Genomic DNA, 14,461 nt, shown 5'->3' with positions numbered 1-14,461 from the left:
TGTAGCAAACCAAAAAAGAAATTTTAAGCGCAGCAGAGTAACCAGCGCACATACCTGTTAGCTCAGGTGAGTTTAAAAGGCTGCTGTTGATAACAAGGGCATTTGCTAAATAGATGGTGTGTGTGCAACAATATACTGAAAGGTCAATTATATTGTGCAGCTTATCTCACCACCTGTAGTTATTTAGGTGAAAGCTCCAAAATGCTTGCCTAATATGTCTGTTTATCCAAAAGGAAGTAAAAAGGGAGAGCTAGAAAGATAGCATTGCATCACATTACATGGCAATGCAATGCACAGTTGCTGAAGTTGAACCAAAATGAGCTTGTAATCTGGCTTCTGCAACTTTGAACATGAAAAATCCAATGAGGAGAAGAAAAGCAAAGCCAAAGAGTCCATCCCAAAATCCGACAAACAAGCAAAATGAACAAAAAACATTGAATTCAATTCTTTCTGATTTTAGAAACTGCATTAAAGAAGGGGTGCACCGGTCCTGGAGATACTGCAATACCAGGTCAATGCGTGGAGTGGACAGAGCAAGCTCTTTTTCCATCTCCCTGTTCTAAAAATCCATTTAATATATGGTCCCCAGATAGGGGACGTATCAGATATTAAACTGATAAGAACAGATTTTTTGATTGAAGCTGCATCCAAGGCACTGAAAAATGTGACCGAAGTCACACCAAAACAGCGCACGAGGCGAGGATTCATGTGGACCCTTCCCGGAGGAGAGGGTCCCCAATAAACCATCCCCATCCCTCCGAGCCAGAAGGCCACAGCGAGGGTCAGGGATCTCCGATGCCCTCCCTAGCCGAAGCCGGAGAAGAGCCGTTTTTGTGCTCCCAGCTTCCATCTAGGCTGCCACCCTAGTGGAGCTGGAGCCTGTGTTGGTTTCTCAGCCCAAAGCTGACCGGACCTCCGACCGGGTTTATAAAAATTCCCCTTCCTAGCCCGGAGGCCAGGAATAGGGGGGGTTGCTCAGAAAGTATGATTGGCAAAGGTGCGGCGTGCTACGAAGCCAAGTCTTTCTGGGGTTCCCAGTCCCAGTAAGCTTGGACTCCCACCAGGGCGCCTACTCCTGGGGCACATTGCTCCAAAGCCCTCACACTTACCCAGCCTAGTGACTTCGATCCTGGAGGGCCATGTTTTCCATCAGATAACTCTATGAGCCACCTGGCGTACTAACAAGTGCACCAAACCAGTGTGTAATATGCATGAATTTACTAGGGCAACCCAAGGACAAAACTGCCTTTTCAAAAGATACTACACTTGATCTTAGCCAAAAGGCCGAGAAGCGATAACCAGAATTGGTTTCAAACTACGGAGCCACCCAAGGATCCTGAAAAGTCCATTTGTGGAGATGAGCTCCTGGACTCCCGTTAAGAAGACATGTTGTCAACCTCTAGATCCCTTACATGCCTGCACTTTTCGGCTTGCTGCTGCTGCAATCCACGCGTTTTAGATCTGCATAACTCCACCTCTTTAAACACAGCACCTTCACCCCCTGCTGTTCCCACCCGCCTCAACACCGTTGGAAGGGAGGAGAACCAATTAAGGCGGGGGGTGGGGTGGAACGAGCAGCTGTCTACCCTTAGCAGGAGGGCTCCTGATTACATACCTCTCCTGCTGCTGCTGCTGCTGGCTGTCCAGCAGCAGACTGAAGGTGGCTGCTGCTGTGCACAGGTATATAAAGGCTCAAAGCCTATTATGACACGCGCAGCCAGCGTTCCATTGCCACATTCCATCTACTGCAGGCAGGATACCTGGCTGGCTGAATGTCGCTGAGAAGCTCACAGAGACCGCCATAAGCAACAGTTTAACAGAATGCCACAGACTAATCAACCAAACTTTTTGGGTTGGGTTCTCTTTTATAGTCTGCAGGCATTAAATGAAAGAAGTCAGTGTTCCAGCAGAAGGAGACAACGTTTCAGAAAAGGCATTGTAGCAAACCAAAAAAGAAATTTTAAGCGCAGCAGAGTAACCAGCGCACATACCTGTTAGCTCAGGTGAGTTTAAAAGGCTGCTGTTGATAACAAGGGCATTTGCTAAATAGATGGTGTGTGTGCAACAATATACTGAAAGGTCAATTATATTGTGCAGCTTATCTCACCACCTGTAGTTATTTAGGTGAAAGCTCCAAAATGCTTGCCTAATATGTCTGTTTATCCAAAAGGAAGTAAAAAGGGAGAGCTAGAAAGATAGCATTGCATCACATTACATGGCAATGCAATGCACAGTTGCTGAAGTTGAACCAAAATGAGCTTGTAATCTGGCTTCTGCAACTTTGAACATGAAAAATCCAATGAGGAGAAGAAAAGCAAAGCCAAAGAGTCCATCCCAAAATCCGACAAACAAGCAAAATGAACAAAAAACATTGAATTCAATTCTTTCTGATTTTAGAAACTGCATTAAAGAAGGGGTGCACCGGTCCTGGAGATACTGCAATACCAGGTCAATGCGTGGAGTGGACAGAGAAAGCTCTTTTTCCATCTCCCTGTTCTAAAAATCCATTTAATATATGGTCCCCAGATAGGGGACGTATCAGATATTAAACTGATAAGAACAGATTTTTTTTTTTTTTTTTTTTTTCCACTCAGATTACAAGTCCCATATTTACCATTTCATGCTTTGCAATGATTTCCAAATGGTATTAGGTTGTTATCCATCATTGTGGGTCATATATCCATTTTTCCAATCTTATTTTATATATATACGTTTATATTATCACAATACAGTTATTCCATATTCTTTACATCACAACATTACAATCTTTACCATTACGATTTAAGGCAACATTCCTCTCTTCAGGCCATATGCTGCCAAGGCATTCAAAAGCCTTCCATCCAGAAACCGACCATCCCAAGCTTCTTCTACCTCTTTAGCCAACGACTGAGGTATTCTGTAAGTTGAAAAAAAACGATGCATATCGCTATAAATGTTATTCCACACTTTGCGCCTTAGACTAGCCTGACTCCCCCCTTCACAACTCTTTAGCATTTTCAACACTTCTTGTCTCTCCTCCATCTCCCTCATATTTTTTTCTGAAACATCCTTTGCTTTACTAGAGTCCTTCCCAGATGACAAAACTCCTTCAATTTCTTCTCTGGCTTCACATGCGACATCCTCTCTTTCTTCTTCACTAGTTTCTTCACCCTCCTCCTCCTCTTCCATATTACTTACAGCACCTTCCTTTTCATCCTGACTGGAGGACTCACTTTCCTCCTGATCTTCTGACTCCCTATCCACCTCCACTTCTTCTTCCAAGCTAGTATTTTCAATCTCAACGTCTGTGATATCACTCTCAGTATCTTCTTCCATATGATCACCTTCTTTTCTTATATCTCTTATTTGTTCCTCCTTCTTTTGAGATATGTTCTCTTCCGTTTCATCATGGGGGGCAGCTTCAGACTCTTCTTCTTTTCCATCTTCCTTGTCAACTGACTTCTCCTCCCTTTTATTGACAGGACAGCAATCATATAAATGACCACTGCCACCACATAGATTACATTTCTTACTTTTTTCACAATTCTCTGCCTTATGTCCCACTTCTTCACACTTGGCACACCACTGTAATGTACAGGAATCCTTTTCATGGCCATACTGTTTACAACGCCTACAAAACTTCGGCATACCTGTAAAGAACATATCTCCATTAACTGTCCCGATTTTGAATCTACTTGGTGGGAGTACCACAACACCATCCGAACTTTCCTTGAACTTGACCAGGAACCTCCACCTCGTGGTCCAAAAACCATATCGGTTAAACATTTTGCCAGCAGAACTCACTTTCTCACAGTACCGGGATAAAAAGGTCATGATCTCTTCTTCCAATATGAAAGGACTATACATCCTTATTACTATTAGCCTTTCCTTCCTAGGAAAATGCGACACAAAAAAAACACCTTCAAGTATCGAATCTTCCTTCACTAGATCCATTCTCTTCCAAAAGTCAGAAAAGATATCTTCTGAACAAAAAATAACATCATATATCCCTCTCTTCGGGAACTCCAACATAGACAAAACTTGTTCCATTTGAACTTCCAATAGTCCAAACAAAATCTTCTCTACCAAAAAAAACAAGCCAGACTTCTTCTTCTCTGGATCCAAAAAAATAAACCGCACTGCATTCTTCAATCTTGCAAAAACTGGGACCTCTTCACAGGTCAGCATATTTGGGCTTCTCCCGTCCATATCTTCACACCAAAGGTGGCAAAAATCCTCCTCGCCTACTTAAAAAAAGCAGGCAGGCTGATCGCCCCTCGTTGCCCCGGGACTAATCCGGCTCCCCAAAAGCAGCAAGGGGGTGAAGCCGCACTGCTACATGCAGCGATCCCCCGAGGCCAAGGAGCCGGGTACCCAAGGCACCTCTCAGCCAAGACCAAGGCAGCAACCGGTAGATCACTGCACTTGATCTTAGCCAAAAGGCCGAGAAGCGATAACCAGAATTGGTTTAAAACTACGGAGCCACCCAAGGATCCTGAAAAGTCCATTTGTGGAGATGAGCTCCTGGACTCCCGTTAAGAAGACATGTTGTCAACCTCTAGATCCCTTACATGCCTGCACTTTTCAGCTTGCTGCTGCTGCAATCCACGCGTTTTAGATCTGCATAACTCCACCTCTTTAAACACAGCACCTTCACCCCCTGCTGTTCCCACCCGCCTCAACACCGTTGGAAGGGAGGAGAACCAATTAAGGCGGGGGGTGGGGTGGAACGAGCAGCTGTCTACCCTTAGCAGGAGGGCTCCTGATTACATACCTCTCCTGCTGCTGCTGCTGCTGGCTGTCCAGCAGCAGACTGAAGGTGGCTGCTGCTGTGCACAGGTATATAAAGGCTCAGAGCCTATTATGACACGCGCAGCCAGCGTTCCATTGCCACATTCCATCTACTGCAGGCAGGATACCTGGCTGGCTGAATGTCGCTGAGAAGCTCACAGAGACCGCCATAAGCAACAGTTTAACAGAATGCCACAGACTAATCAACCAAACTTTTTGGGTTGGGTTCTCTTTTATAGTCTGCAGGCATTAAATGAAAGAAGTCAGTGTTCCAGCAGAAGGAGACAACGTTTCAGAAAAGGCATTGTAGCAAACCAAAAAAGAAATTTTAAGCGCAGCAGAGTAACCAGCGCACATACCTGTTAGCTCAGGTGAGTTTAAAAGGCTGCTGTTGATAACAAGGGCATTTGCTAAATAGATGGTGTGTGTGCAACAATATACTGAAAGGTCAATTATATTGTGCAGCTTATCTCACCACCTGTAGTTATTTAGGTGAAAGCTCCAAAATACTTGCCTAATATGTCTGTTTACCCAAAAGGAAGTAAAAAGGGAGAGCTAGAAAGATAGCATTGCATCACATTACATGGCAATGCAATGCACAGTTGCTGAAGTTGAACCAAAATGAGCTTGTAATCTGGCTTCTGCAACTTTGAACATGAAAAATCCAATGAGGAGAAGAAAAGCAAAGCCAAAGAGTCCATCCCAAAATCCGACAAACAAGCAAAATGAACAAAAAACATTGAATTCAATTCTTTCTGATTTTAGAAACTGCATTAAAGAAGGGGTGCACCGGTCCTGGAGATACTGCAATACCAGGTCAATGCGTGGAGTGGACAGAGCAAGCTCTTTTTCCATCTCCCTGTTCTAAAAATCCATTTAATATATGGTCCCCAGATAGGGGACGTATCAGATATTAAACTGATAAGAACAGATACTACACTTGATCTTAGCCAAAAGGCCGAGAAGCGATAACCAGAATTGGTTTCAAACTACGGAGCCACCCAAGGATCCTGAAAAGTCCATTTGTGGAGATGAGCTCCTGGACTCCCGTTAAGAAGACATGTTGTCAACCTCTAGATCCCTTACATGCCTGCACTTTTCGGCTTGCTGCTGCTGCAATCCACGCGTTTTAGATCTGCATAACTCCACCTCTTTAAACACAGCACCTTCACCCCCTGCTGTTCCCACCCGCCTCAACACCGTTGGAAGGGAGGAGAACCAATTAAGGCGGGGGGTGGGGTGGAACGAGCAGCTGTCTACCCTTAGCAGGAGGGCTCCTGATTACATACCTCTCCTGCTGCTGCTGCTGCTGGCTGTCCAGCAGCAGACTGAAGGTGGCTGCTGCTGTGCACAGGTATATAAAGGCTCAGAGCCTATTATGACACGCGCAGCCAGCGTTCCATTGCCACATTCCATCTACTGCAGGCAGGATACCTGGCTGGCTGAATGTCGCTGAGAAGCTCACAGAGACCGCCATAAGCAACAGTTTAACAGAATGCCACAGACTAATCAACCAAACTTTTTGGGTTGGGTTCTCTTTTATAGTCTGCAGGCATTAAATGAAAAAGTCAGTGTTCCAGCAGAAGGAGACAACGTTTCAGAAAAGGCATTGTAGCAAACCAAAAAAGAAATTTTAAGCGCAGCAGAGTAACCAGCACACATACCTGTTAGCTCAGGTGAGTTTAAAAGGCTGCTGTTGATAACAAGGGCATTTGCTAAATAGATGGTGTGTGTGCAACAATATACTGAAAGGTCAATTATATTGTGCAGCTTATCTCACCACCTGTAGTTATTTAGGTGAAAGCTCCAAAATGCTTGCCTAATATGTCTGTTTATCCAAAAGGAAGTAAAAAGGGAGAGCTAGAAAGATAGCATTGCATCACATTACATGGCAATGCAATGCACAGTTGCTGAAGTTGAACCAAAATGAGCTTGTAATCTGGCTTCTGCAACTTTGAACATGAAAAATCCAATGAGGAGAAGAAAAGCAAAGCCAAAGAGTCCATCCCAAAATCCGACAAACAAGCAAAATGAACAAAAAACATTGAATTCAATTCTTTCTGATTTTAGAAACTGCATTAAAGAAGGGGTGCACCGGTCCTGGAGTTACTCCAATACCAGGTCAATGCGTGGAGTGGACAGAGCAAGCTCTTTTTCCATCTCCCTGTTCTAAAAATCCATTTAATATATGGTCCCCAGATAGGGGACGTATCAGATATTAAACTGATAAGAACAGATACTACACTTGATCCTAGCCAAAAGGCCGAGAAGCGATAACCAGAATTGGTTTCAAACTACGGAGCCACCCAAGGATCCTGAAAAGTCCATTTGTGGAGATGAGCTCCTGGACTCCCGTTAAGAAGACATGTTGTCAACCTCTAGATCCCTTACATGCCTGCACTTTTCGGCTTGCTGCTGCTGCAATCCACGCGTTTTAGATCTGCATAACTCCACCTCTTTAAACACAGCACCTTCACCCCCTGCTGTTCCCACCCGCCTCAACACCGTTGGAAGGGAGGAGAACCAATTAAGGCGGGGGGTGGGGTGGAACGAGCAGCTGTCTACCCTTAGCAGGAGGGCTCCTGATTACATACCTCTCCTGCTGCTGCTGCTGCTGGCTGTCCAGCAGCAGACTGAAGGTGGCTGCTGCTGTGCACAGGTATATAAAGGCTCAGAGCCTATTATGACACGCGCAGCCAGCGTTCCATTGCCACATTCCATCTACTGCAGGCAGGATACCTGGCTGGCTGAATGTCGCTGAGAAGCTCACAGAGACCGCCATAAGCAACAGTTTAACAGAATGCCACAGACTAATCAACCAAACTTTTTGGGTTGGGTTCTCTTTTATAGTCTGCAGGCATTAAATGAAAGAAGTCAGTGTTCCAGCAGAAGGAGACAACGTTTCAGAAAAGGCATTGTAGCAAACCAAAAAAGAAATTTTAAGCGCAGCAGAGTAACCAGCGCACATACCTGTTAGCTCAGGTGAGTTTAAAAGGCTGCTGTTGATAACAAGGGCATTTGCTAAATAGATGGTGTGTGTGCAACAATATACTGAAAGGTCAATTATATTGTGCAGCTTATCTCACCACCTGTAGTTATTTAGGTGAAAGCTCCAAAATACTTGCCTAATATGTCTGTTTACCCAAAAGGAAGTAAAAAGGGAGAGCTAGAAAGATAGCATTGCATCACATTACATGGCAATGCAATGCACAGTTGCTGAAGTTGAACCAAAATGAGCTTGTAATCTGGCTTCTGCAACTTTGAACATGAAAAATCCAATGAGGAGAAGAAAAGCAAAGCCAAAGAGTCCATCCCAAAATCCGACAAACAAGCAAAATGAACAAAAAACATTGAATTCAATTCTTTCTGATTTTAGAAACTGCATTAAAGAAGGGGTGCACCGGTCCTGGAGATACTGCAATACCAGGTCAATGCGTGGAGTGGACAGAGCAAGCTCTTTTTCCATCTCCCTGTTCTAAAAATCCATTTAATATATGGTCCCCAGATAGGGGACGTATCAGATATTAAACTGATAAGAACAGATACTACACTTGATCTTAGCCAAAAGGCCGAGAAGCGATAACCAGAATTGGTTTCAAACTACGGAGCCACCCAAGGATCCTGAAAAGTCCATTTGTGGAGATGAGCTCCTGGACTCCCGTTAAGAAGACATGTTGTCAACCTCTAGATCCCTTACATGCCTGCACTTTTCGGCTTGCTGCTGCTGCAATCCACGCGTTTTAGATCTGCATAACTCCACCTCTTTAAACACAGCACCTTCACCCCCTGCTGTTCCCACCCGCCTCAACACCGTTGGAAGGGAGGAGAACCAATTAAGGCGGGGGGTGGGGTGGAACGAGCAGCTGTCTACCCTTAGCAGGAGGGCTCCTGATTACATACCTCTCCTGCTGCTGCTGCTGCTGGCTGTCCAGCAGCAGACTGAAGGTGGCTGCTGCTGTGCACAGGTATATAAAGGCTCAGAGCCTATTATGACACGCGCAGCCAGCGTTCCATTGCCACATTCCATCTACTGCAGGCAGGATACCTGGCTGGCTGAATGTCGCTGAGAAGCTCACAGAGACCGCCATAAGCAACAGTTTAACAGAATGCCACAGACTAATCAACCAAACTTTTTGGGTTGGGTTCTCTTTTATAGTCTGCAGGCATTAAATGAAAGAAGTCAGTGTTCCAGCAGAAGGAGACAACGTTTCAGAAAAGGCATTGTAGCAAACCAAAAAAGAAATTTTAAGCGCAGCAGAGTAACCAGCACACATACCTGTTAGCTCAGGTGAGTTTAAAAGGCTGCTGTTGATAACAAGGGCATTTGCTAAATAGATGGTGTGTGTGCAACAATATACTGAAAGGTCAATTATATTGTGCAGCTTATCTCACCACCTGTAGTTATTTAGGTGAAAGCTCCAAAATGCTTGCCTAATATGTCTGTTTATCCAAAAGGAATTAAAAAGGGAGAGCTAGAAAGATAGCATTGCATCACATTACATGGCAATGCAATGCACAGTTGCTGAAGTTGAACCAAAATGAGCTTGTAATCTGGCTTCTGCAACTTTGAACATGAAAAATCCAATGAGGAGAAGAAAAGCAAAGCCAAAGAGTCCATCCCAAAATCCGACAAACAAGCAAAATGAACAAAAAACATTGAATTCAATTCTTTCTGATTTTAGAAACTGCATTAAAGAAGGGGTGCACCGGTCCTGGAGTTACTCCAATACCAGGTCAATGCGTGGAGTGGACAGAGCAAGCTCTTTTTCCATCTCCCTGTTCTAAAAATCCATTTAATATATGGTCCCCAGATAGGGGACGTATCAGATATTAAACTGATAAGAACAGATACTACACTTGATCCTAGCCAAAAGGCCGAGAAGCGATAACCAGAATTGGTTTCAAACTACGGAGCCACCCAAGGATCCTGAAAAGTCCATTTGTGGAGATGAGCTCCTGGACTCCCGTTAAGAAGACATGTTGTCAACCTCTAGATCCCTTACATGCCTGCACTTTTCGGCTTGCTGCTGCTGCAATCCACGCGTTTTAGATCTGCATAACTCCACCTCTTTAAACACAGCACCTTCACCCCCTGCTGTTCCCACCCGCCTCAACACCGTTGGAAGGGAGGAGAACCAATTAAGGCGGGGGGTGGGGTGGAACGAGCAGCTGTCTACCCTTAGCAGGAGGGCTCCTGATTACATACCTCTCCTGCTGCTGCTGCTGCTGGCTGTCCAGCAGCAGACTGAAGGTGGCTGCTGCTGTGCACAGGTATATAAAGGCTCAGAGCCTATTATGACACGCGCAGCCAGCGTTCCATTGCCACATTCCATCTACTGCAGGCAGGATACCTGGCTGGCTGAATGTCGCTGAGAAGCTCACAGAGACCGCCATAAGCAACAGTTTAACAGAATGCCACAGACTAATCAGCCAAAATTTTTGGGTTGGGTTCTCTTTTATAGTCTGCAGGCATTAAATGAAAGAAGTCAGTGTTCCAGCAGAAGGAGACAACGTTTCAGAAAAGGCATTGTAGCAAACCAAAAAAGAAATTTTAAGCGCAGCAGAGTAACCAGCGCACATACCTGTTAGCTCAGGTGAGTTTAAAAGGCTGCTGTTGATAACAAGGGCATTTGCTAAATAGATGGTGTGTGTGCAACAATATACTGAAAGGTCAATTATATTGTGCAGCTTATCTCACCACCTGTAGTTATTTAGGTGAAAGCTCCAAAATGCTTGCCTAATATGTCTGTTTATCCAAAAGGAAGTAAAAAGGGAGAGCTAGAAAGATAGCATTGCATCACATTACATGGCAATGCAATGCACAGTTGCTGAAGTTGAACCAAAATGAGCTTGTAATCTGGCTTCTGCAACTTTGAACATGAAAAATCCAATGAGGAGAAGAAAAGCAAAGCCAAAGAGTCCATCCCAAAATCCGACAAACAAGCAAAATGAACAAAAAACATTGAATTCAATTCTTTCTGATTTTAGAAACTGCATTAAAGAAGGGGTGCACCGGTCCTGGAGTTACTGCAATACCAGGTCAATGCGTGGAGTGGACAGAGCAAGCTCTTTTTCCATCTCCCTGTTCTAAAAATCCATTTAATATATGGTCCCCAGATAGGGGACGTATCAGATATTAAACTGATAAGAACAGATTTTTTTTTTTTTTTTTTTTTTTCTCCTCAGACGAGGAAATTCCACAGTCTATGGAAACCAGACAAAGGAAAATTCCATCAAAACAGCTGCGTCAAATCCATTACGCAATTTGCTGTCCCCATCATCATCGGAAATATTTGTTTCATATTTCAAAACAACAATAACAAAAATCAAGAGGTACTAACAATATATCTCCACTTTTTAACTTTCCATATTCCCTCCGCATCCACTTCCCCTCTCCTCTTTTTGTCCCATAGGAAACACACATACATCTTCCCCAAAATCACCTTCACACTATCCTTTACTGCAATTTCCTTCCTTTTAAACACATACACATTCCTCACATCCCATAACACTTCCTTTATACATGCAAGCATCAACCACAAGACTCTTTCCTTCGTCCCATCACATATTCCCAAACCAAACATAAACAACTCAAAAGACAACAAATTCACACCACACAATTCTTTACACAAAGGCCCCATTCTCCCAATCACATCTCTAGCATACTGGCAATTCCAAAAAACATGCAACACACTTTCCCTTCCACCACAGCCATTTCTTGGACACATTTCACTCCTCACCAAACCTCTATTCCTCTGAAACTCTCTCACAGGCAATACTCCATGTAAAGACTGCCACACAACTTCACTCTGTTTGTTGGTCATACCACTCATCCGCACTTTCTTCCAAACCTTCTGCACATCACCACCCCTAACCATATTTATTCCACATTCTACCTCTCTACATTCAATCATCCTATACACAGCCTTCTTATTCTCCAGCAATCTCACATCTGCATCACACAGTTCATACCTCACCAAAAACTTATAAACCCACACATACCATACAGGCACCTCAAAAGCAATCGGACATCGCAAATCCCTTTCTTGCCACTTTAAACGAAACAAATACGCTCCAAATAAATACCTACACATAGATGAAAACTTTCCATCCGCCCTAATCACTTTCAAAACAAACACAACGATATTCACACCAAAAAACACGTCCAAATTCGGAAAACCCAAACCACCTTTTTCCACTCTTTTAACCAAAATTTCTCTCCTAGCTCTCTCCATTTTCGAGTTCCACAAAAAAACAAATAAAATTCTATTCAAGCTTCTCATACACATATATCCTGGTGGAAATACTACCGCAATATATAAAAATATTGGCAACACCACACTCTTAACAATTAAAATCTTCCCAAAAAAGGATAAACTCCTCAATTTCCAAAAATTCAACTTCTGCTCAACTTTTCCTTTCGCATCATCCCAACTTTCTTTCCCATCCAAACTCTCTGAAAACTTCACACCCAAAACTTTAATAGGTCCATTCACTACATTCACACCTACATCCCTACTTAAACTTCCGCCTCCAAAACCCTTACACTCACTCTTTTCCCAATTCACTTTAAACGCAGATGCACCACAAAAAATAGACACTAACAACTTCACCCGCCTCACCGAACATTCAGAATCACATAATACACACACGTCATCCATATAACCACTCACCTTCCATTCTTTTCCTCCACCTCCCGGCACTTGCACACCACGAATTACCTTATCTTTCCTCAGCATACACAACAATGGCTCAATTGCACAAATAAATGCTACAGGGGACAAAGGACACCCCTGTCGCACACCCGAAAACACATTCACTTTCCTACCCACATACCCATTCATTAAAACACAGCTATAAACACCCGCATACAAACTTCTCACTCGCCCAACAAAATCAGCCGGAAAACCCATTTTTAACAACACTCTGAACAAAAAACCATGCGACAACCTATCATAAGCCTTTTCAAAATCCAAACTTAACAAAAATACACTCTTCTTACGACCCATGCAATCCCATAGACAATCTCTTAACATACACACACACTCATGAATCCGCCTCCCAGGTACCGCACAACACTGCTCATCCCCAATCACACTCTCTATCACATCACGCATCCTATTAGCCATAAGTTTTGCATAGATTTTATAATCACAATTAAGTAACGTTATTGGCCTCCAATTCCTCAGACTTTTCAAATCCCCTTTCTTAGGAATTAACACAACCATACCTGCACGCATACTCTCAGTCACCTCCATGTTTCCCCACATATACTTACATACATCCACAAAGTCCTTACCAATCACACCCCACATCACACGATAAAATTCTACTGGGAGGCCATCCTCCCCCGGCGTCTTATTCAAAGCCATACTACACATAACCTTCCATACCTCATCACCAGTCACCTCACCCATCACTCTCTCTCTTTCTGCTTCACTCAACTTACTCTCTAACACACTCAAAACATCATTCTCCAAACATTCATCCCTCTGTTTCACTGCATACAGATCCTCATAAAACTTAGCCACCTCTTCACACATATCCTCTCCACTCACCTCACTTCCATCTGCTCCATACACCACGCTCATACTCTGTTTCTTTCCAAAAACTTTTTTAAAGAAAAACCGAGAACATTTCTCATCCTGCTCCATCTTATCAATCTTTGCCCTAAACACTATGCTTCTCCCTCTCTCCAACAAAAACTCACTAATCTCCTTTTTTACCTCTAAAATATCCTCCTCCACCTCAACTCCTCCTTCCCTTAACTTATACAAAACGCTCAACCGCGCGTTCAGTTTAACAAAACTCTCTCTTTTAATTGCTGCATACTTGTATCCTAAATTTTTAAAGAACATTTTTGTTTGTTTCTTCACCCAGTCCCACCACTCACAAACATTCCCAAACTCATTTTTATGCTTACACCATTCTTCATACCGCCTTTCATACTCCTTTCTCACATCTTCATTCTCTAACAGTTTAACATTTAACTTCCACAATCCTCTCCCAAACACTCCATCAACTTTTATATCCAACTCACACAACATACACACATGATCTGAAAAAAGAACGTTTTCCTGCCTATAATTAACAGAAACCATATTTTTAGAAATAAAACAATAATCCAATCTGGATTGTACCCTACCACTCTCAGAAAAGAAAGTGTTCAACAAAGGATTCATGTTACACACGCGCTGCATATCACACAACCCAAAATCATTCACTAACTCCAATAATGCTTTCCCAGACACATCCACATTCACTCTCCCCACATCACAGTTCATATCACCCACAATTACCACAGGTATTCTTCCTGGAACAAAAAGCTTAATTTTTTCAAATAAATTTTTGCGCTCATTTTTTTCAACTGGCGCATAAACATTAATAACACAAAACTTTACATTCTTGTATACAAAATTAACAAGGATACATCTCCCCACCTCAATAACCAAATAATCACTCAAAACAACCTCCCTTCCTTTAACCAAAATACCCACACCATCATTCTTATTACATGCACTCCCCGACCACACAGACGCTCCATAAGACCATTCATCCCCTTTCACACCATCCACTACCCCACATTCTTGTAAACAAAAAATAGATGCATTTTGCATAGCTAAAAACTCAAAAATAGCAGCTCTTCTTACTTTACTTTTAAACACTCTTACGTTTTGGGACACTATGGTAA

General features: G+C 43.2%; 7 non-coding genes and 1 pseudogene across 7 annotated transcripts; all 8 read right to left on the bottom strand.

The window, feature by feature from the left end:
- Positions 1-474: 474 nt before the first annotated feature.
- Positions 475-656, bottom strand: LOC141197865 (U2 spliceosomal RNA). Its single transcript, XR_012269892.1, has one exon. It is a non-coding gene; the product is annotated as a U2 spliceosomal RNA (small nuclear RNA).
- A 524-nt stretch (positions 657-1,180) lies between these two features.
- Positions 1,181-1,296, bottom strand: LOC141198011 (U2 spliceosomal RNA; annotated as a pseudogene).
- A 1,115-nt stretch (positions 1,297-2,411) lies between these two features.
- Positions 2,412-2,596, bottom strand: LOC141197994 (U2 spliceosomal RNA). The gene has a single exon (XR_012269990.1). It is a non-coding gene; the product is annotated as a U2 spliceosomal RNA (small nuclear RNA).
- Positions 2,597-5,549: 2,953 nt separating this feature from the next.
- LOC141198104 (U2 spliceosomal RNA) lies at positions 5,550-5,740 on the bottom strand. Its single transcript, XR_012270067.1, has one exon. It is a non-coding gene; the product is annotated as a U2 spliceosomal RNA (small nuclear RNA).
- Positions 5,741-6,854: 1,114 nt separating this feature from the next.
- On the bottom strand, positions 6,855-7,045 carry LOC141198529 (U2 spliceosomal RNA). Its single transcript, XR_012270476.1, has one exon. It is a non-coding gene; the product is annotated as a U2 spliceosomal RNA (small nuclear RNA).
- A 1,115-nt stretch (positions 7,046-8,160) lies between these two features.
- On the bottom strand, positions 8,161-8,351 carry LOC141198103 (U2 spliceosomal RNA). Its single transcript, XR_012270066.1, has one exon. It is a non-coding gene; the product is annotated as a U2 spliceosomal RNA (small nuclear RNA).
- Positions 8,352-9,466: 1,115 nt separating this feature from the next.
- Positions 9,467-9,657, bottom strand: LOC141198528 (U2 spliceosomal RNA). Its single transcript, XR_012270475.1, has one exon. It is a non-coding gene; the product is annotated as a U2 spliceosomal RNA (small nuclear RNA).
- Positions 9,658-10,772: 1,115 nt separating this feature from the next.
- On the bottom strand, positions 10,773-10,966 carry LOC141197964 (U2 spliceosomal RNA). Its single transcript, XR_012269967.1, has one exon. It is a non-coding gene; the product is annotated as a U2 spliceosomal RNA (small nuclear RNA).
- Positions 10,967-14,461: the final 3,495 nt, after the last annotated feature.

The sequence above is a fragment of the Phyllobates terribilis genome, unplaced genomic scaffold (assembly GCF_046119375.1).
Source record: "Phyllobates terribilis strain yellow unplaced genomic scaffold, ASM4611937v1 Scaffold_94__1_contigs__length_6153435, whole genome shotgun sequence".
NCBI lineage: Eukaryota > Metazoa > Chordata > Amphibia > Anura > Dendrobatidae > Phyllobates > Phyllobates terribilis.
This window is presented reverse-complemented; position numbering and strand designations above follow the sequence as displayed.